Raw genomic sequence first — 23,342 nt, forward strand, 5'->3', positions numbered from 1 at the left:
ATTTGATCATTTCCTAATAGTGGTATCAGAGCTTTGGGTACTAGATTTTACAGTTTAATGTATGGTTGATTACACATATTTGATTGATAATATGTAGCCTTGTTGAATCTGCATAAAATCTGCCTTGAAAGCAAGTTTTAAGAAATCAATTTAATTGATTAATTTAATTTGTTGATGATATGCAAGATTGGTATATTGGGATATGGATTTTTGTTGAGATCAGAAGTTTAGATTGATTGCAAAAATTGGATTGGCGTTTTGTTTGATGCTGGTTGAACTGATAAGATGTTACAAATCAGTGTATGCTCGCCGCGTCGATATAACCCATCGTCGCGACGATCATCCTTAGCATAATCGCTGATTGAATATCAGCGCTTGCCGCGGCGATATAACTCATTGCTACGGCAATCGTAGTCTAAGATGCACGCTGATGAAAATCAGCGCTCGTCGCGACGATGTAACCCATGGCCACGGCAATCGCACATGGTGCATGTATGTGACGCAAATCAGCGCACGCTATGGCAATCTAATACGTCATCGCAGCGAGCGTACTTTCGAGTGCATAGGGGCCAAAGTGAAAAATTTGAAAACTTTTGGACCAATAAGATCTACAATTTGTCAGGGGGTAATTAATAATTAACCCACCCAATTCAAAAATTGATTGTTTTTGAATGTATGCCATGTATTTGTTTGTATATTGCATGGTGCCTGGTACATGAACCTTAGACCTATGGTGAATGTTTTAAAATTTTTGGGTATGTATGGTTGTAATTTTTTTTTTTTTTTTTAAAATAAGGCCTGTGTGTCTTGCCTTTCTCCCTTTCTTGATGTACATTCTTTTCTCATCTCATTCCCCTCGAATGTAAATCGAGGTTTCTAAATTTATTGATGTAAAGATTTTTGTATAATTATTTTTACTGTAAATTTAGAATGATGTTTTTGTAATGTACTTAAAGATGGATCAAGGAAGAGACAATCATACTTGAACTCCAGATTTTATTACAGGACCCCTAGGTGACTTATCGATTCCTCTAGGCTCGAGGAAATCGGTTTTAGTTGGGCCATGTACCGGCACGTTTAATATTTTGTTTAGAATACATGCTAAGGTTGAATGTTCAATAACATGCCAAACAATGTCATTCTAACAAAGATAATAATCTGGTGAGACATTAAATAAAAACCCTCAATTAAAGTATATTAAGTCATGTATGCCTTCCATCACTATGGTTTTAATCAAACCACTATTCGTCGAAACCTTATTCGTCAAAGCGAAGGGTACGCTTCTACCAGTGGGAGGTTAAAATTCATTGGAGTTTTCCTTAATGGTGATGGGTCGACTTAAAATGATAGTTTTGCTTGTTCGTCAAAGCGAAGGTTGATAAACATGTCATAGGCATAGTAGAGAAGTACACATATTGTGTGTACGTGATGGCATGTAGTGTCCACTTTACTAATACTGAGAATCATACTTGAGGACGATGGCTAGGCTATTGGATTGTGTGATTGGCTTGTTTGCTTCTTCACATTTGAGGTTGATAGTAGGAGCTATCAACTGGTGTGGATTAAGTTTGTTGGCTTACCTAATCAACTCATTTTGGCTTGTTCGCCAAAGCGAAGGTTTGAAATGGGCCAGATGGGATCTCAATCCGCTAGGAAATCCAACGAGCTTTCCCGAGTTAATAGTAAGGGCTATTGACTTGAGGGAAATAGTGGGAGTGTCGTTTAATAAAAGACCATATTAAATAATAATGAACATTATAATGACTTTTTCTTTTCTGCAATTGTAGATTCACCAAAATGAGCATTATGAACCTGCGACCAATAATCGAGAAAGAAAACAGGTTGGATGGATCCAATTTTTCAGACTGGTATCGTAATCTTCAGATTATACTCAAGTTGGACAAAAAATTGTATATCCTTGATAAGCCATACATGGCTGAGCCTGATCCTGATACCACTCAGGGAGTAAAAGACACTTATCAAAAGTTCCTTAATGATGCTGATGACGTTCAATGCTTGATGTTAGCATTGATGACACTAATGCTGCAAAAGCAGCATGAGAATATGGATGCTGCTGCCATTATTCTACACCTCAAAGAGCTTTTTGAAGGGAATGCTCAACATGAGGGGTACAAGGTGTCAAAAGCACTGTTTGGAAGTCGCCTGACTAAAGGAGCCTAAGTTGGCCCTCATGTACTCAAGATGATCGAGCACATAGAGAGGCTTGAGACTTTGGAATTTGAGTTGGATGCAGAATTACAAATGGATTTAATTCTACAATCCTTGCCTGTATGAACAGTTCATAATGAACTTCAATATGAATACAATGGTGAAAATCCTGTCGAAGCTTTTAAACATGCTGAGGATTGCAAAGCAGGACTTGAAGAAATCCAAGCCTATTTTACTAGTAGCTGCCAGTAAAGGAAAAGGTAAAGGCAAGGGAAAGGCCAAGGCCAATCCCAAGCCCAAGCCTAAAGGACATAATGTTCTAAAGCCTAAAGGACATAATGTTCTGAAGCCTAAAGGTGGCGTTAGAAAAGGCAGGAAAGTAGTCTGTTTCTATTATGGCAAGCCTGGCCACTGGAAGAAACACTGCAAGGCTTTCCTCGCAAGCAAGAAGAAGTCAGATGCTTCGACTTCACGTATATTTATGGTTGACATTAACTTCTCTCCCTCAACATCTTGGGTCATTCACACAAGATGTGGTACTCACATTTGTACTGATGTGCAGGGACTAAGGCAGAGTAGAGTGCTCGCCAAGGGAAAGGTGGACCTACGAGTTGGAAATAGAGCACATGTGGCTGCATTGGCTGTAAGGACTTACTGTTTATCTTTGCCTACGGGCTTATTGTTGGAACTAAATAATTGTTATTACGTACCTTCTATTTCTAGAAATATTATTTTAGTATCTGCTTTACTGATGATCTCAGTAGATATGGTTATGTCTACCTCATGAGACATAAATCTGAAGCCTTTGATAAGTTCAAAAAATCCTGGAACGAAGTATAGAATATGTTGGGCAAAAGTATTAAAACTCTTTGATCTGATTGAGGAGGTGAATACTTAAGCTCAGGGTTTTTTGAATACCTGAAGGAATGTGGGATAGTATCACAACTCACCTCTCCGTATACACCCCAGCACAATAGAGTGTCTAAAAAGAGGAACAGGACCTTACTTGACATGGTCCATGATGAGTTTTAGTGATCTACCTGCATCATTCAGGGTTATGCCCTAGAGACTACGACTCACGTTTTGAACCATGTGCTGTCAAAGTCTATAGATAAGACTCCATATGAACTATAAAATGGGCGAAAACCCAACTTGCCTTATCTAAGGACTTGGGGTTACGAAGCTTATGTTAAGAAATTGACTTTGAACAAGGTGGGCCCAAAATCCTGTAAGTGTATATTTGTGGGGTATCCAAAGGGGATCAAAGGATACTATTTCTACCACCCAAAAGAGTGCAAAATTTTTGTTACTCGTACTGGTGTCTTCCTAGAAAATGAATTTTTTCTAAAAAGTACTAGTAGGAGAAAAGTAGAACTCGATGAAGTTCTAAAACCACAAAATATACCAGACGAAAGATGGGATGATGTGCCACAGGAAGTGGTTGAACATTATGAGAAGGTTACTTCACAACTTGTGGATCAAAGTGAGCCACCTCAGGTAGCACAAGAGCTACGTAGATATGTGAGAGTAAGCCATGAGCCCGAGAGATACGGTTATCTCATGACATACTAGTCTACCAAGACGATGAACCCAGAACCTATGAAGATGCTATATCAGATCTAGATTCCGTTAAATAGCTTGAAGCCATGAAATCTGAGATGGACTTCATGTACCAAAACCAAGTATGGTCTCTGGTGGAACCACCTGAAAGGGTAAAACCCATAGGGTGTAAATGGGTATTCAAGAAAAAGACTAACATAGATGGCAAGGGGCATACTTATAAGGCATGACTAGTTGCCAAAGGTTTCAAACAAATTCATGGTATTGACTATGAAGAAACATTTTCGCCGGTTGCCATGATTAGATCCATCCGGATTATGCTTGCGATTACTGCATATCATGACTATGAGATTTGGCAAATGGATGTCAAAACAACTTTCCTGAATGGAAACCTTGAAGAAGATGTGTATATGACACAACCCGATGGTTTCATTCTTGATGGGCAAGCTAACAAGATATGCAAGTTACAAAGATCCATTTATGGACTCAAACAAGCTTCAAGGAGTTGGAACATTCATTTTGATGAAGCCGTAAAAGAATTATGTTTTATCAAGAACGAACATGAGCCATGTGTCTACAAGAAAGTGAGTGGGAGCGCAGTGGCATTCCTAGTGCTGTATGTCATCACATACTTCTGATAGGGAATGATATACCGAGCAGTTGGTAAAGACTTGGTTATCCAAGTGTTCTCCATGAAGGACTTAGGGGAAGCAGCCTACATCCTTGCAATAAAGATCTATCATGATAGATCACGTAGGTTGCTTGGCCTAAGTCAGAGTGCATATATTGACAAAGTACTAAAAAGATTCAGTACGGAAGAATCCAAGAAGGTATTTCTTTCAATGTCATATGGTGTTTATCTCTCTAAGAATATGTGTCCTAGAACACAAGATGAGAGAGATAGGATGAAGAGGATCCCATATGAATCTGCAATTGGATCCATCATGTATGCCATGCTATGTACTCGGATTGATGTCTCATGTGCTTTGAGCACTTGTAGTAGATATCAATCAGATCCAAGTGAGCATCACCGGATGGCTGTCAAGAACATTCTTAAGTACCTGAACATGACTAAGGATATGTTCTTGGTTTAGGGAGGGGAAGATGAACATTCTTAAGTACCTGAACATGACTAAGGATATGTTCTTGGTTTATGGAGGGGAAGATGAGCTCACTGCAAGAGGATATAGTGATGCTAGTTTCTAAACGGACAAAGATGATTATTGATCGCAATCAGGGTTTGTATTTTGTCACAATGGGGGTACAGTGAGCTGGAAGAGCTCCAAGCGAAGCATCGTAGAAGACTCTACAATGGAGGTTAAGTATATTGTATTATCAGATACAACCAAGGAGACAGTCTGGATTAAGAAGTTCGTCACTAAACTTGGTGTGGTTCCCACGATTGTTGATCCAATAGACATCTATTGTGAAAACAATGGAGCAATCACTCAAGTCAGGGAACCACGACCTCATCAGAAGTCCAGACACATACTCAGACGATTCCATCTCATCAGAGAAATAGTTGAGAGGAAAGATATGCAGATTAGTAAAGTGCATACTAACGACAATCTCGTAGATCCACTGACAAAGCCTCTATCGTAGTAGAAGCATGAACAACACTTGAGATCATTTGGTATTAAATACATGAATGATTGGCTATAGTGCAAGTGAGAGATTGTAAGAGTAGGTGCCCTAGAGCCAATCAATTATTGTAGAATGGACTCTTTGTAATAATGTTCATTGATCAATAAAAGACATTTTATTCTATATCGTGTAAATCATTATTATTGCAATATGTATTGATATATGTCCTTAGAATGGTAGAACCGTGGTAAGGGTATCAAGTGTTTCAAATCTTGATAGTGAGAACTCTATGAGCACATATGGTGGCCATTCTAGAAACGTTTGTAGCCCTAGTATTATTCTGAAGTAAGGGCACAGATAATACGGTAAGGCTATCATAGTGTTGAATGACCTTATCGAAAGGCAGTGACTGATCTCACTTGTCAAGGTTGTTTGGTGATAACCTGGTGCAACACATGGGTGCTTGTTGTAGGCAAGTTCATTAGACTGACCCACCAGAGGATTTCATATGGATGGTAACCCCAGTGTTTATGGAACAAATCCTCTAACAAATGGTGGTGCATGTGGTCCTTAGACTTGAGATCACTGGAGCGCCTTGTGCACCGATTGGTGTAGTTTGACACTAGCCCAACGTAGTTTTATTCAGAGCTATCAATACGGTAGTGATTGGCTACATCAAGGAGTGTATCAAGACTATGGTGGATCGACAGAGGATTCATCACTCCCGGGTATGGGAAAAGTTATCTCACGACATAATTCAGTAAATGGCAATGACATTAAAACTATGGCCACAGTGGGATTGAGTTGTTGCTTAATCCAGTTTATTATTCCAGTCATTGGTTCAGTAATTGAATAAATACATATCGAGAGTAGCTGAGGTTGACACTATTTATGTGCCTCGGTCTCAATGAGATAACAGATGATGGAAGGATTGGATTGTATGGTAACCATATCGTTGATAGGTAGCTGCTTCGCTAAATCCGAATCTATCAGGTGGCCATGATGCCTTGCTAGGGGCCAATCTTGGTCTGTGTGTAGTGAGACGATTAATTGGTGTTAATTGCGATACTACACACTACCGGTATGATAAGGAGCCTACGGGTCACACACATAGAAGATAATTTAAGAATCAGTTTATGAGAAGGGCGTTTTCGTATTTTTAGGCAAAAAGGTATTTTAGTAATCTCACAGTGCAATTAAATTTGCTGAGGTTGTTGCTTTTATTTAATTTAATATTAAAATTAAATAATTGAGATTATATTTAAATATGTGTACGCATATATTTAAATGAATTATTGTTATTGTTAAATATTAATATATTTTATATATACTAATTGAATTTAATTGAAGTAATAATAATTAAAATAAAAATATCTAAATAGGGCTGTTTGGGTTGGTGCCTAAGTCTATTCCTAAGTGGAATAGGGTTTCACATGCACTATATAAGTGCATGTGTTCCATGAATTAATTGATTATTGATTAAGTATTATTATATTCATTTAAAAAAAAAAAACCTCCAGTCCCTTTTTCTCTCTACCCACGCCACTTCACATTTGATTGAATCAAAATTTTCATTTGATTCTTGTTCTTGGTTCTTAAGGCTAAAGAGGATCTAGCAAATCCCTCTTTAGTTCTTCGGGTTATCTTCGTGTAGACTACCGCTGGTTCAATCCTACTCTTGGATCGGTAGCAGAACCCATTCAGAGGCAAATTTGAAGGAGCCTCCAAACGTGCGTATGAATTCTTAACTCTAATATGATTTTACTGCAGCTTTTGAATTAACATATAATCTGTAAAATTTGTGCCCTGATCTTGGTTCTAAGGGAACGATCTACTATTATATATTTTTGTTTTCCGCTGCCATGACTTGATCGTTTCCTACCAAAAAGAAGAGAAAAATTTCTCTTAAAAAAGGCCTCCACAGCCAAGAATGAAATTGGGTTAGAAAACTTAATTTTTCTTTACTTATATAATAAAGTAAAATATCCATTCCACCCCTAAAGTTTAGCATCAACCCAACATTAGGTAGAATTCCATATTAATACAACTTAGTTATTTAGTTAAATATTACTATAAATATTAATATTAACTCTAATAATTAAATTTATAATTTTGCTAAATTACTCTAATAATAAAATTGGACATAGGCTACAACGTTAGTAAATTTAATTACACAGCAAAATTACCAATATGCCAATTCATCTAAAAGACAAATATACCTTTCCAAAAATTCACCATCCTTAAACTGTCTTCTAAGTGTGTAACCTATAGGCTCCTTATCATATTGGTAGTGAGTAGTATCTCAATTGACACCAATCAATCATCTCACTACACATAGACCAAGATTGGCCCTTAGCAAGGCATCATGGCCACCCAATAGATTCAGATTCAACAAAATAGCTACCTATCAACGATATGGTTACCGTGCAATCAAATCCTTTCATCATCTGTTATCTCATCAAAGCTGAGGTACAGAAATAGTGTCAACCTCAGTTATCCTCGATATCTTTGTATTCAATTATTGGACCAATGACCAAAATAATAAATTAAATTGAGCAATAACTCAATCCCACTATGGCCACATCTTTAGTGTCATTGCCATTTAATGAACTGCGTCGTGAGATAACTTCTTCCATACCCAAGAGTGATAAATTCTTTGTCGATGCACCTTAGTCTTGATACACTCCTCGATGTAGCCAATCACTATCGTATTGATAGCTCTAAATAGAACTATGTTGGGCTAGTGTCAAACTACACCAATCGGTGCACAAAGCGCTTCGGTGATCTCAAGTCTAAGGATCACATGCAACGTCATTTATTAGAGCATTTATTCCATAGACACTAGGGTTTCCATCCATATGGAATCCTCTGGTGGGTCTATCCAATGAACTTGCCTATAGCAAACACCTATGTGTAGCACTAGGTTGTCGACAACAACCTTGACAAGTGAGATTAATCACTGCCTTTTGACAGGGTCGTTCAATACTAAGATAACCTTACCATATTATCTGTGTCCTTGGTTAGAATAATACTAGGGCCATAGATATTTCTAGAATGGCCACCATATGTGATCATAAGGTTCTCACTATCAAGATTTGAAACACTAGATGCCCTCATCACGGTTCTACCATCCTAAGGACATAAATCAATACATACAATTCTGATATACATAATATAGTAGAAAACGCCTTTTATTGATTAATAAACATTATTACAAAGAGTCAATTCTACAATAATTTATTGGCTCTAGGGCACATACTTTAACAATCTCCCACTTGCACTATATCCAATCATTATATATCTAACATCGAATGACCCTAAGTGCCTATCATGCTTCTGCTGCAATGGAAACTTTGACAGTGGGTTAGTAGGTATTCTGCAAATCTGCACATCCCCTTTCTGATCGATTTCTTAGATCAGATTGAATCAACTAAGTAAGTGTTTGGATTACTGGTGAGACTGTGGTTCCATAGTCACAACAATAGCTCCGTTGTTGTCGTAGTAGAACTTTACTGGATCAGCAATGCTTGGAACCAAATTGTAAAACCCCTCCCTAGCTGGGTATTGCCTAAGTATCCCTTGACCATTGAGAACCTAGAAAAGACACACCTAGGAAAGGAGTTTGTTTCAAAACCTATACTTTTGTTTGTTTGTTTGTTTTTTGTAAAGCATATTATTAAACATCCCATATCCATAAAATGATTCAAGAAATTTAGCTTCCTACAGAGTTAATAACATAAGTATATAATATCATTTACTAAAATCATTTAACCTTTTTCATTCATTTGACAAGGAAATGGTCATACTAGTTTTATTAAAACATATTTACTTCAATATCCATAAACCAAAAACCATTTGATGTTATTTTACATCAAAATTCAAAACATAGCAAAAGCATTCCTTCATGTGCATGTCACTCCCCAGTAGCCTCTCCCAGCTTCAAACTTTAATCCTTACCTACAAAACATTTTAAAAATTTCATGGGGTGAGCGCTAATCGCTCAGTAAGGGAATATGGCCATTTATAAATTATTAAGGTTCATTATACAAGCATATTACTCAAGATCTTGCCTACCTATAAGACATGACCTTCATTCATTGACAGTATCAAGTTCATAAAACATGTCATACACTTTGGACTTCCCTCATGAACATAAGTTATAACATAACCATACATAATATTACATAGAACATATATGACTTATGCAATATTCACAAACATGGCATGCCTATTTCTTTTGTCTTTGTACTTGACATTTTCATTAGTCTTTATTATCCGATCGGATTCATTTGAACCATTACCTTGTTCTTGGTCGTCACCTCAAAGGACTCATGGTTTCCATAAAGATTTCATTCCTCTGATCTTGGTTTACACCTCAAGAGACTAATGGAATTCATTCTTTAACATTTCATAAATTTTTTCATAAGTCAACTAAATAAGCTATGTGCATTATCATTATGAAGGCAAACATATGGGATAACATCTCTCACACTCAATCATACTATTCATTCATTTAACATGTATCCTTGGCCAATTGCACAATTCATCAATCAATTTTGCAAAACTCCTTGACATGAATATTTTCCTATTAAATTCATTAACTTAATTCATTTGATTTCTCATAAAATACAAGGAACTTCAACAGTAAGATTATTCAATGGTTTATTAGAAATTATAAAAAAGATGGGAATTTTTATTAAGGAGGTGGATGCCATACAGTTCGTCACTTTTCAAGCAATTTTTCCTCATATTCCAATTCGAATTGATTTTTGGCTAAAACATAAAGTTTTAGGTCTATTTCTCAACTTTTTAATACTTAAAGAACATCTTAATTCGACTTTTATAACTTCAGTTATGACTGATTCAGCAAAGCATATACAGTATATCACTCTAAGTATAAAAGGCCATAAAAACCTCCCTTTTTACAAAACCAAACCTCCCTTTTTACAAAACCAAAATGTGCCAAGACATCATCCAACTACAAATCTCTTAATTGGCATAATCATCCTCCATATGCACACATACACCAATCAACACACCCATTTAAACAATCCATAACCAAAACATAGCATCACACTCAAATTAACTTAAATAAATGTAAGTTCAATCAAGCCTAGGTTTATCAATTTTTGTCATAAGGGAGATTTTTATTTTCCTTACCTTAGTATTCAAAGCACAAAGACACTCCTCCTTAGCTCCAAAGGTTCACCCTTTCTACCTTACACACATAACCACTTATGAATTTCTCTTTTAACTAAAAATCACAACAAACTAGGGTTTTAAAACTCACCTTAAACCCTGAAATTGAAGTTCTTTAAGTGTGGATGGTAATCTCCTTCAAAATTCAACTTGAAATCCTATGAAAATTTTGAGAGAGAGAGCTTGAATTAAAGCCTTTAATGGAGGAAAATAAGATTTGAAGAAGAAAGTTTGGTGTTCTAACAGTGTTGGCTAACATAACCAAAAAAAAATCTTATAAACATTTCATTTTTTTTTAATTTTTAAATGGGATTGGCCATCAAAAGTTAGATATAAGGGTCATTTGGTATAAATTTTGCGTATAAGGGTATTTTGGTCATTTCTACTATAACATAATTATTACACTCCTTTAATGCCATTTGACTTCTCTTTTCTGCTTGGTGACCAAGTAATTCCATAAGATAATTAACTAATTTACCCATAATACACTTTTATGGATATTTGATTCCTATAAATTATTGTGAAAAGACCATTATACGCTTTGGGAACCGTTTATGTTGTTTAATTCTACTAACCTCCTTCATGACCCTTTAACCTTATTTCTTATCAGTATCATCAATTCCTAACACTTTACAACATTCACGTCTCATAATGCATGCAAAATGACCATTTTACCCTTTTATTGATGAAAAATCATTTTAAGGGTAGAATTACATACCTTATAGCATCGGAATGCTGATGCGGGGTTTACACACATCAAGTTCAGTAATGAACTTCTTGATCCAAACTGCCTACACAACTGCATTTAATAATGCCATGTACTTAGCATTAGTTGTAGAATCTGCTACAGTACTTTGCTTCTAGCTTTTTCCAGCTCACTATAGCTTTATAGAGACAAAATACAAACCTGGGTTGCAAGTGAAAATCATCTTTATCCATTTGAAAACTAGCATCACTTTATCCTCTTATAGTGAGCTCATTTTCCCCTCCATAAACCAAGAACATATCCTAGTCCTTTTTAGGTACTTAAGGATGTCCTTGACACCCATCCAGTGTTGCTCACTTGGATTTGATTGATATCTTCTACAACTGTTTAATGCACATAAGACATCAATCTAAGTACACAACATCACATCACTCACTTGGATCCGATTGATATCTACTACAAGTGCTTAATGCATATGAGACGTTAGTCCGAGCATGCAACATGGCATCGCTCACTTGGATCCGATTGATATCTACTACAAGTGCTTAATGCAAATGAGACATCAATCCAAGCATAGAACATGACATACATGATGGATCTAATTGCTAACGCATATGGGATCCTCTTTATTCTATCTCTCTTATTGTGTGTTTTAGGACACATATCCTTAGAGAGATAGATACCATGTGACATCGGAAGAAATCCTTTCTTGAATTCTTCCATACTGAATTTCTTCAATAACTTGTCTATATATGTACTCTGACTTAGGCCAAGTAACCTACGCTCGGTAGATCTTTATTCCGAGGACGTAGGTTGCTTCTCCTAAGTCCTTAATGGAGAAGCACTTGGATAATCAAGTCTTTACCGATTACAAGTTTGGTATATCATTCCCGATTAGAAGTATGTCATCGACATACAACACCAAGAATGACATTATGCTCCCACTTACTTTCTTGTAAACACATGGCTCATCTTCGTTCTTGATAAAACCTAATTCTTTTATGGCTTTATTAAACTGAATGTTCCAGCTCCTTGAAGCTTGTTTGAGTCCATAAATGGACCTCTGAAACTTGCATATCTTATTAGATTTTCCATCAAGAATTAAACCATCGAGTTGTGTCATACACACATCCTCTTCAATGTTTTCGTTCAGGAAAGCCGTTTTGACATCCATTTGCCAAATCTCATAGTCATGATATATAGCAATCGCAAGCATAATCTGGATGGATTTAATCATAGAAACCGATGAAAAGATTTCTTCATAGTCAATACCATGAATTTGTTTGAAACCTTTGGCAACCAGTCATGCCTTATATGTATGCACCTTGCCATCGATGTCAGTCTTCCTTTTGAAGACCCATTTACACCCTATGGGTTTTACCCCTTTAGGTGGATCCACCAAAGACCATACCTGGTTCTGGTACATGGAGTCCTTCTCGAATTTCATGGTCTTAAGCCATTTAACAGAATCTGGATCCGATATAGCATCATCGTAAGTCCTGGATTCGTTGTCTTGGTAGACCAGTATGTTGCCACGTTGAGTCATGAGAAAACCATATCTCTCGGGCTCACGACGTACTCTTCCAAACCTACGTAGCTCCTATGCTACTTGAGGTGGTTCACTTTGATCCATAAATTGTGGAGTAACCTTCTCATGATGTTCAACCACTTCCTGTGGCACATCTTCCCGTCCTTCGTCTAATGTATCTTGTGGTTCTAGAACTTCATCGAGTTCTACTTTTCTCCTACTAGTACTTCTTAGAAAAATTCCTTTTCTAAGAAGACACCAGTACGAGCGACAAAATTTTGTGCTCTTCTGGATGGTAGAAATAATATCCTTTGGTCTCCTTAGGATACCCCACAAATATACATTTGTAAGATTTTGGGCCTAGCTTGTTCGAAGTCAATTTCTTGACATAAGCTTCACAACCCTGAATCTTCAGATAAGACAAGTTGGGCTTTCGCTTACTCCATTATTCATATGGAGTCTTATCTACAGACCTTGATAGCATACGATTGGGTCATAGTCTCTAAGGCATAACCCCAGAATTATGTGGGCAAATCACTAAAACTTATCATGGACCTAACCATTTCAAGTAAGGTCCTATTCCTCTTTTTAGACACACCATTATGCTAGGGTGTGTACGGAGAGGTGGGTTTTGATACTATCCACATTCCTTCAGGTATGTTTAACTCAACTTGCCACACTTGGCATAGATTTCATTTTGAGAATATCTTTATTGTCTATTTTAAAAACATATTATTATGAAACAGTTCCATAAAGAATACTATTTATACTAAAAGACAACAATCCATTAGTAAAGGAATATTCTCACTTGTCCAAAGTGGACACAGAAATATTATTTCTAGAAACTGAAGGAAAATCATAATAATCCACAAGTTCCAAGTAAGAAGCCTATAGGCAAAATCAGACAATAAGATCCTATAGCTAATGCAGCATCACATGCTCCATTTCCAACTGGTAGGTCCACCTCTCCCTCGATGAGCAATCTACTCTGCCGTAATCCTTGCACATTAGAACAAATGTGAGTACCACATCTTGTGTCTATGACCTAAGATGTTGACGGGAGAAGTTAATCTCAATCAAGAATATACTTGACGAAGAAGTAACATTCTTCTTCCTTTTTGCTAGAAAGGCCTTGCAATGTTTCCTCCAGTAGTTGGGATTCCCATAGTGAGGACAAATGCCTTTCCTATCTACAATAGTTGCTTCCAACGTATTCTGGGCCTTTTCCTTCTCACTTGAGTTAGCTTCAACCAACGTCAATGTTTCTGACATTTTCATGCCTGACTCAATAGCCTTCAACATATCCAAAAGCTTGGAAAGGGTATTCTTCTTATCATCCTCAGTGAAGTCATAGACAAAATGAGAGTAAAAATCTAGCAAAGACTATAATGTTAGGTTTATTGCTAAACCCTCATTAAGTCTACATCCCAAAATCTCAAGTTTGTTCATATACTCGGTCAACTTGAGTATATGATCACTAATTTTGGTACCCTTTTCCATCTTGCATCTGAAAAGTGACTAAGACACCATATGCTTCTCATTTCTCTAGAGAGAATAAAGAACAGAAGCTAAGTCCATATTCTAGCACTACTGTTGCAGTAACAGTGTTATTGATGCAAGCACAATGTATCTTATCATTTCTGCTTTTGCATCATGTGTATGCTTCATATATACATACCCAGTCTGATGGATAGAACTCTCAACAGGCTCTGGTGACAAAGCCTGCTCAATGGTGTATAATCTATCACTTGACTGAAGTATATTGTTTATACTTCTATACCAGTCAACGAAATTCTCACCATTCCATTTGTTTCCCAGTTCAATGATTTGTCGCAGTGATAATGGGATCATATTGCTCATTTTTAAGTGAATCTACAAGTATAGAATAAGCAAACGTTATTACAATGTTTATTATTATTATTTAATAAGGCCTTTTATTCAATAATCGCTCCCACTAATTTCCTCAAGCCAACAGCCCTCACTATTAACTCAAGAAGCATGTTGGCTTTCCAAGTGGACTGAGATCCCATCTAGCCAATTTCAAACCTTTACTTTGGTGAACAAGCCAAAATGGGTTGATTAGGTAGGCCAACAAACTTAATCCACACCAGTTGATAGCTCCTACTACCAACCTCAAATGTAAAACAAGCCAACAAACCAATCACACAATTCAATAGCTGAAGCCATTGTCCTCAAGTGTGATTCTCAGTATCAGTAGAGTGGACACTACATGTCGCCACGTACACACAAAAAGTGTACTTCTCTACTATGCCTATGATATGCTTATCAACCTTCGCTTTGGTGAACAAGCAAAACATATAATTTAAGTCGACCGATCACCATTTAGGAAAACTCCAATAAAATTTAACCTCCCACAAGTAGAAGTGTACCCTTTGCTTTGGTGAACTAAAGTTAAAGTAGACATGTTAAGCTTTCCAAGTTGGGATGGCACATCCAGAGATGACTTTGTTTAGGCCTCCAATTATTGGTGTAAAGTCAGAGCTGAAAACTGAAATCGAATCCTAATTAGAGTAGGATTTCTGTTCGACCACTAGAGCTTTAAAAAGGCATAACTTTAGCTTCCATAACTCAATAAGACGATTCAAAAGCCTAAATTGAATACACATCCTGAACTGCAATTATTATGAAGGGGCCGAAGTCCATAAAGCTTGTTGTCCTATCCAAAACTTGCCTGGAAGTTACAGCTTCAGCCTAGAAGCTTTAATCCTTAGTTGATTTGGATTATTTTTGTATGGTTCGTATAAAGACTTGGTCCAACTTCAAGAGGGAGTTCAATACATGTCTGGAGGGCTGGAAATTCGTGTATATGAGCTAGAATTTCACTTGCACAAATTAAGGGCAGGTTTGAAGACAGAGAAATAAGTATTTTCCTAAAAGGGTTTAGTTATTTGCCTTAATTTTAGGAGTTGGCTTTTAAAGGGAAGCTTGTATACATTTCTTTGAGATAAAAATAGAATTTTTAGGTGGCCAGGGTTTTGGAGGTGGGAGATAGAACGCAATTTTATTTTTCCGTTTCTTTGTGCCTTTCACCTCATCATGTCGTGCTAAATTCTTTAATTCGATTCAAGGAAACAACAATCCGATTAGCATAATTGTGAGACTTTGTTCTTAATCTTAGGTATTCTTCTATTCGTATATCTGTGTTTTTTGTTTTATTTATTATGGTTTCATGATTTAATTGATTAAAGAAGCCTATTAATTGATTGATTGTGTGATTGATTGCTAAACTGAATTTGTAATCCGTAATTGTTATAATATTCAGTTAGAGTAGTAATTAAGCACAATAATTGTGATCCAAGCTTTTGTCGATTGTTTAAAAGAAACATGGAATGAATTAAATAATCTGACGCTTGTTCGATTGTTATTCATCTTTAACTACTTCCAAATTCGTAATGCTATCAGTAAATTCATAAGGATTGCGTAATACCAAGTGGTTTACTGATAAGAATTAATTTGTGTGCTGGGCTCAGATTAATGAACTTAGGGAAGATAAAGATTATCTAGCTTCTTGATAATCTTTGGTTAAATATCCAATTAAAGAATAACATATATTAGAAGTTAGTGATCAGTTTGCAACTGTGGGTAATTTTCCTTGAGTCGAAATCATTTTTTATTAAATTCTCTTTACTTAATTCCTATTATTAGTAATTACTCTTGTGTCAATTAATTTTCAAAGTAAAATTTCCCTCTTTTTATTTCATTAATTCATTGTGATATTAAGTTGGGTAATCTGATTAACTAGTCTCTATGGATCGACCTGTACTTACTGTGATTACAAGTTGTGAGTAGAGTAATTTAATTTTTGGTTGCGCTCGACACGCATCAACGTGCCGATACATGACCAAACTAAAACCGATTTCCTTGAGCCTAGAGGAATCGGTGGGTCACCTAGGGATCTTGTAATAAATATCTTGAGTCTTCAAGTATGATCGCTTCGTCTTTGCTCCATCTTCAAGTACATTGCAAATTACATCATACTAAATTTACAGTGAAATTAATTCTACACTAATTTTACATCAATAAATTTAGAAACCTCGAGTTACATTCGAGGGAAATAAGATGAGAAGAGAATGTACATCAAGAAGGGAGGAGAAAGACAGGGCACACAAGCCCTATTTAAAATATTTACAATCATACGTACCCAAAAATATATATAAAACATTCACCATAGGTCTAAGGCTCATGTACCGGGCACCATGCTTTTCAAATAAGAATTATCGCATACATTCAAAACAATCGATTTTGAATTGGGTGGGTTGGTTTATAAAATTACCTTCTTGAATTTGCATAATTACGCATTGGTCCAGCATTGCAAAAGTGCTACAGCTGCATTCACATCACGGCATAGTTTTATTATGACTCAGGAACGAATATGCGCCACGACGAAGTTTTATTTCGCTGTGGCGCAAATCCAGCAACTCGTGCTCTAACGACGCATTCACGCCATGGCGTAGTTTTATTACGCTAGGACGAGATCACGCAATTTTATGATTTGATGTGCTACTTCATCGTTTTCATGCCATGGGTAGTTTTATTACGTCGCGGCCTAAATTGCTCATTGTGCGATTTTACAATGCTTTCACGCTGTGGCAAAATTTTATTTCGCTGCGGCTCAAATCACATAATTACGCGATCACGTAACGTAATCATGCTGTACCAAAATTTTATTTTGCCACGGCCTATTTGCACGTTTTAGTGGCTTAACATATCCCGCGATCATGTCGTGGCAAAGTTTAATTTTACCGAGGCGTGTTTACGTATTCCAGGCTTACGAAGCTCAATGCCATGGTGTAGAAGGACTTTGCCACGACACAAATCACAATTCTAGAATACTATTCATGCACGCATAATACAAAATCGATCCAATGCGAATTCGTCAACAAACCCAATTTATATATTAATCAATTTAAGTAATTTTAACAAATTGAAAAGCCTAAAGATGCATTTTCTAACAATCTATTTAGGCAATCAATCAAAACAATATAGTTAAAATATATATAATCAAAACCCTAGGCTCTGATACAACTATAAGCAATCGATGAACGTTGGCAATGGAAAAACAATTAATTTCGCCCATCGATCACACTAATTTTGCCAAGATCAAGGTTTGATGTGTATATATTTTACACATGCTTAAATTGAAATAACATAAATCCATACAAGGATTCGATTATACCTGAGATTGGAGGCTCCGTCAATGTCTCTAAATGTGATTCACTACTGATTCGAGAATAGAATCGAACTTACGTCATCCACATGAAGACAGTATGCCAATGACCAAGAATTTTGCTAGAAATAATTCTTGGCTTTAAGGAATCAAGTATTTGGAAGAATGAGTGTAGAGAAACGAAGAGAAAAATTTCTCTTCAAAAAGGCTCTCCATGGCCAAGAATTAAATTGGGTTAATAGCAATTCTACGTAATGTTTGGACATAGGCTATAACATCAATAAATTTAATTACACAGCAAAATTACTAATATGCTCATTCATCTAGAAGACGAATATACCCTTCCAAAAATTCACCATCCTTAAACTATCTTCTAAGTGTGTGACTCGTATACTCCTTATCATATCGATAGTTAGTAGTATCACAATTGACACCAATCAATCGTCTCACTACACACAGACCAAGATTGGCCTCTAGCAAGGCATCATGGCCACTCGATAGATTCGGATTTAGCGAAATAGCTACTTATCAACGATATGGTTACTTTGCAATCAAATCCTTTCATTATTTATTATCTCATCGAGGCTGAGGTACAGAAATAGTGTCAACCTTAGTTATTCTCGATATCTTCGTATTTAGTTACTGGACTGTTAGAGTAGGTGCCCTAGAGCCAATCAATTATTGTAGAATTGACTCTTTGTAATAATGTTCATTAATCAATAAAAGGCAATTTTATTCTATATCGCGTAAATCATTATTATTGCAATATGTATTTATATATGTCCTTAGAATGGTAGAACCATGATGAGGGTGTCAAGTGTTTCAAATCTTGATAGTGAGAACCCTATGACCACATATGGTGCCCATTCTAGAAACATCCATAGCCCCAGTATTATTATGAAGTAATGGCACAGACAATATGGTAAGGCTATCATAGTGTTGAATGACCCTGTCGAAAGGCAGTGACTGATCTCACTTGTCAAGGTTGTTTGGTGACAACCTGGTGCAACAGATAGGTGCTTGCTGTAAGTGGTTACACTGCGGCAGGTTCACTAGACTGACCCACCAGAGAATTCCATATGGATGGTAACCTCAGTGTCTATGAAACAAATCTTTTAACGAATGGTGGTACATGTGATCCTTAGACTTGAGATCACCAGAGCGGCTTGTGCACCGATTGGTGCAGTTTGACACTAGCCTAACATAGTTCTATTCAGAACTACCAATACGGTGGTGATTGGTTGCATCAAGGAGTGTATCAAGACTATGGTGGATTGACAAAGGATTCATCACTCCCAGGTACGGGAGAAGTTATCTCACGGCGTAATTCAGTATATGGCAATGACACTAAAACTGTGGCCACAGTGGGATTGAGTTGTTGCTTTATCCGAATTATAATACAGGACATTGGTCCAGAAACTAAATACATAATATCGAGAGTAACCGAAGGTTGACACTATTTCTATGCCTTCGTCTCGTCGAGATAACGAATGATGAAATGATCGAATTGTACGATAACTATATCGTTGACAGGTAGCTATTTTACTGAATCCGAATCTATCGGGTGGCCATGATGCCTTGCAAGGGGCCAATCTCGATCTGTGTATTTGTGAGACGATTAATGGGTGTTAATCGCGATACTATACACTACCGGTATGATAAGGAGTCTATGGGTCACACACATAGAAGATAATTTAAGATCAAAGAAGAAGGAAAGGCGTTTTCATCTTTTTAAGGTGAAAGAGTATTTTGGTAATTTCACAGTGCAATTAAATTTGCTGAGGTCGTAGCCTTTATTTAATTTATTAGAAAAATTAAATAAGTGAAATTACGTTTAAATATGTGTTCGCATATATTTAATTAAATCATCATTATTGTTAAATGTTAATATATAGATTAAATATATATTAATTGAGTTTAATTGAGATAATGATGAAATAAATAAAATATCTAATTTGGGAGTGTTTGGTAATATGGGGTGTTTGGGTTGGAGCCCAAGGCTATTCCATATGAGAATAGGGCATTAAAGTTTTACTATAAAAGAAAATGATTATTTGTAAAAGATAAGAGATTTTTTTTCATTAGTTCATTTTCTTTGAAAAAGAACAAACACAGCAGTCCCTTAAACACTCTCCCACGGCAGATGCATTTTGCCCAAAATCAATTCATTTGATTTTCTTCTTTAATCTTAAGGCTAAGGATGATCTAGCAAATCCCTCCTTAGTTTCTTGTGATTGTCTTCGTGTGGACTTCGTGGGTTCGATCCTACACTTGGATCGATAGCAAAACACGATCAGAGACAAAATTGAATGAGCCTCCAACGTGGGTATGGTTTCTAAATCCAGATTTATTTTCTGCAGATTCTTGTATTTTATAAACTGTAAAATTTATACCTTTGATCTTGGCTCAATGGGAACGATCCTAGAAATTATTGTTTTGTTTTCCACTGCGTTAATAGGTCGTTTCCTAACATGGACCAATAACCGGAATAATAAATTAAATTGAGCAACAACTCAATCCCACTATGGCCAGAGCTTTAGTGTCATTGCCATTTACTGAACTGCGTCGTGAGATAACTTCTCCGATACTCGGGAGTGATGAATCCTTTGTCAATCAACCATAGTCTTGATACACTCCTTGATGTAGCCAATCACTACCGTATTGATAGCTCTAAAAGAAACTATGTTGGGCTAGTGTCAAACTACACCAATTTATGCACAAGGCGCTTCGATGATCTCAAGTCTAAGGATCACATGCAACACCATTCGTTAGAGGATTTATTCCATAGACACTGGGGTTATCATCCATATGGAATCTTTTGGTGGGTCTGTCTAGTGAACTTGCCTACAGCAAGCACCCATGTGTAGCACCAGGTTGTCGGCAAACAACCTTGACAAGTGAGATCAGTCATTATCTTTCGACAAGGTCATTCAACACTATGATAGCCTTACCGTATTATCTATGTCCTTGGTCAGAATAATACTAGGGCTATGGACATTTCTAGAAGAGCCACCATATGTGATCATAGGGTTCTCACTATCGAGATTTGAAACACTAGATGCCCTTGTCATAGTTCTACCATCCTAAAGACATATATCAATACATACAATTATGATTTACATGATATAGTAGAAAACACCTTTTATTGATTAATAAACACTATTATAAAGAGTCAATTCTACAATAATTGATTGGCTCTAGGGTATCTACTCTAACAATCAAGACTCCAAAATTCCAACGAAACATCATAAAACTTCACCTACAATGGCATGAATCAAGGTGACTCGTTGTTAAGCTCCATCTATGACTGCCATTTTTATAGTAAAAATAGGCCTTTCTAGAATAGCCAAGACCCATCCTCCAAGCATTGCAACATAGTTGCCTCGATCCTGAATTTAAAAAAGAAGAACCCTTTGTCATTCATCATAACCTCCTTAACTCCATATTTCTTCCACATTTTCATTGCCAAATATTATATTGCATGGAGTAGGGGTTTCTTCTCTATGAACGACCCAACCAAGCAAATCTCCAAATTCCTTCTACCCCTTATAGCTAGCGAGAGAGGGGGACTAATCATTGTCATCCCATTGGAATCAACAATCGGCTCATGATACTTTGTCTTATATTTTTCCTTTGGTGGCCTGTCTGTAGTCACATGTGCCCAACTGTGATGTTACCCTTTTGAACCACCTTCAAACTGAGAGCCCACGATTTGCGTTTAGTAGCCGAAAATCTGTCTATTATTCTCCAAATGGCTCACCACTCTTCCTCCAGCACTAGGGCTTTCATTAACCTTTAGCTTAGCCCCGTTAGTCATGTCCTTTCCAAAAGTCAACCTGAATTCCTTGTTAGCACCCAACCCGTCAGTCTNCCTTGGCGAAATCTTGGTGGGGTACTCTACGTAATTGGTGGTCGGCGATGTTTTCAACATTCCAACCCGATGAATTGCCGATATTTTTTATTTGTTTTTTTTTGGGGGGAGGGGGGAGAGAATGAATGATGATTAAAGCCAGAGTTTGGAACAGTGGCAATGATGAAAAAGTGGAAACTGATTTTATCTCCTCTTGAAGTAAAATGGGTCATCTCATCCTCAATCAATCAATCAATCACGAATATTATTATTAATAATATTGGATTAGTGTAGTCTTATCAAATTTATTTTTCACTTTAATTATTGTAAACCAGTTTTATTACATTTAAATATTTAATCCCGTAAATCTTTTGACTTATTTCTCCAAATTACCAGAATTAAATATAAAAAAGATTTGTGAAGGGAGTTTCAAAACCTGTTAGGCGCGTGATGAGTTTGGACATTTTTTAACACTCCCGTCCTTTCCTTTTACATGCTAGTAAAGTCACATACAAAAAGGTATATAAATATATAACAAACTCTTTCATTAATTTTCATGTTTTTTTTTTTTTTTTTCTTTGTTTTCTTTCATAATGATATCATTTTGTAACCTTCTTTATATGGGCCTTTGTAAGGATAGCATTTTTCTTTATAATTTTATCTTTTTTATTGTTTTTAATCTTTCCTAAAATTTAACAAGAATTGTCTTATGGTGTGCGTTAAAAGACAATTTAATAATATTAAAAGAACACAATTTTTAATATATTTGGTTGATGCAATCGAAAGGCACTTGGTAAAATATACACATAGTTACTGATAAGTAACAAGATTGTTAAAAATGACGTAATAAAGTAAAGAACAAAAAAAAAAAAATTATAATGATTCGACGGTATAGAAACCAAACATACATCTATTATTATATTATTATTGGGGAATGTTACAGGATCGAATGAGATTACAAAAGAAAGTTCGTGAGGTAACATAAAGGGCATTCAGCTCTTGCAACCCATTCTCTTTAAACACTCTCTAAAACAAATTAGTGTATTTTTCCCTTAGACTTTACTAATACAGAAATTTCTTGGAACGAAGGCCGTGAGCTCTTTTTATACTTGTCTCATCTGACAATAGTTAAGGATAGGTATTACAGGATTGTTTGCACGCATAATCCCCTTAATTAGGATTTGAGTCATTAATCTCCATGGTGACAAGCCGGGCAATGCGAATGGTAGCTAAACTCATACTATCAACAATCAATTACCTTGTGGGAGGAGTTAAGTGCCGATGAGATGACATGTGGGAGGATCCACACTATCAGCATTTGACACACCTTGAGGATGCATGTCATAAATATGACCACCAAGAAATTAGGCACAACATATTGAAATGCTAAATTTTGTGTCATTTAATCCGTATAAAAAATATCAACAAAACTCTAAAGTTATTTTTAATATAAACGCAATTTAAAAACTTACAACAGTTTTTAAATTAAAAATTTTAAAATACAATCAATTTAAATCGTATTTTAGTTTTTAAAAATTATTTTTGGATCATGAACAAA

Source organism: Pistacia vera, unplaced genomic scaffold (assembly GCF_008641045.1).
Source record: "Pistacia vera cultivar Batoury unplaced genomic scaffold, PisVer_v2 Contig259, whole genome shotgun sequence".
NCBI classification, from domain to species: Eukaryota; Viridiplantae; Streptophyta; class Magnoliopsida; order Sapindales; family Anacardiaceae; genus Pistacia; species Pistacia vera.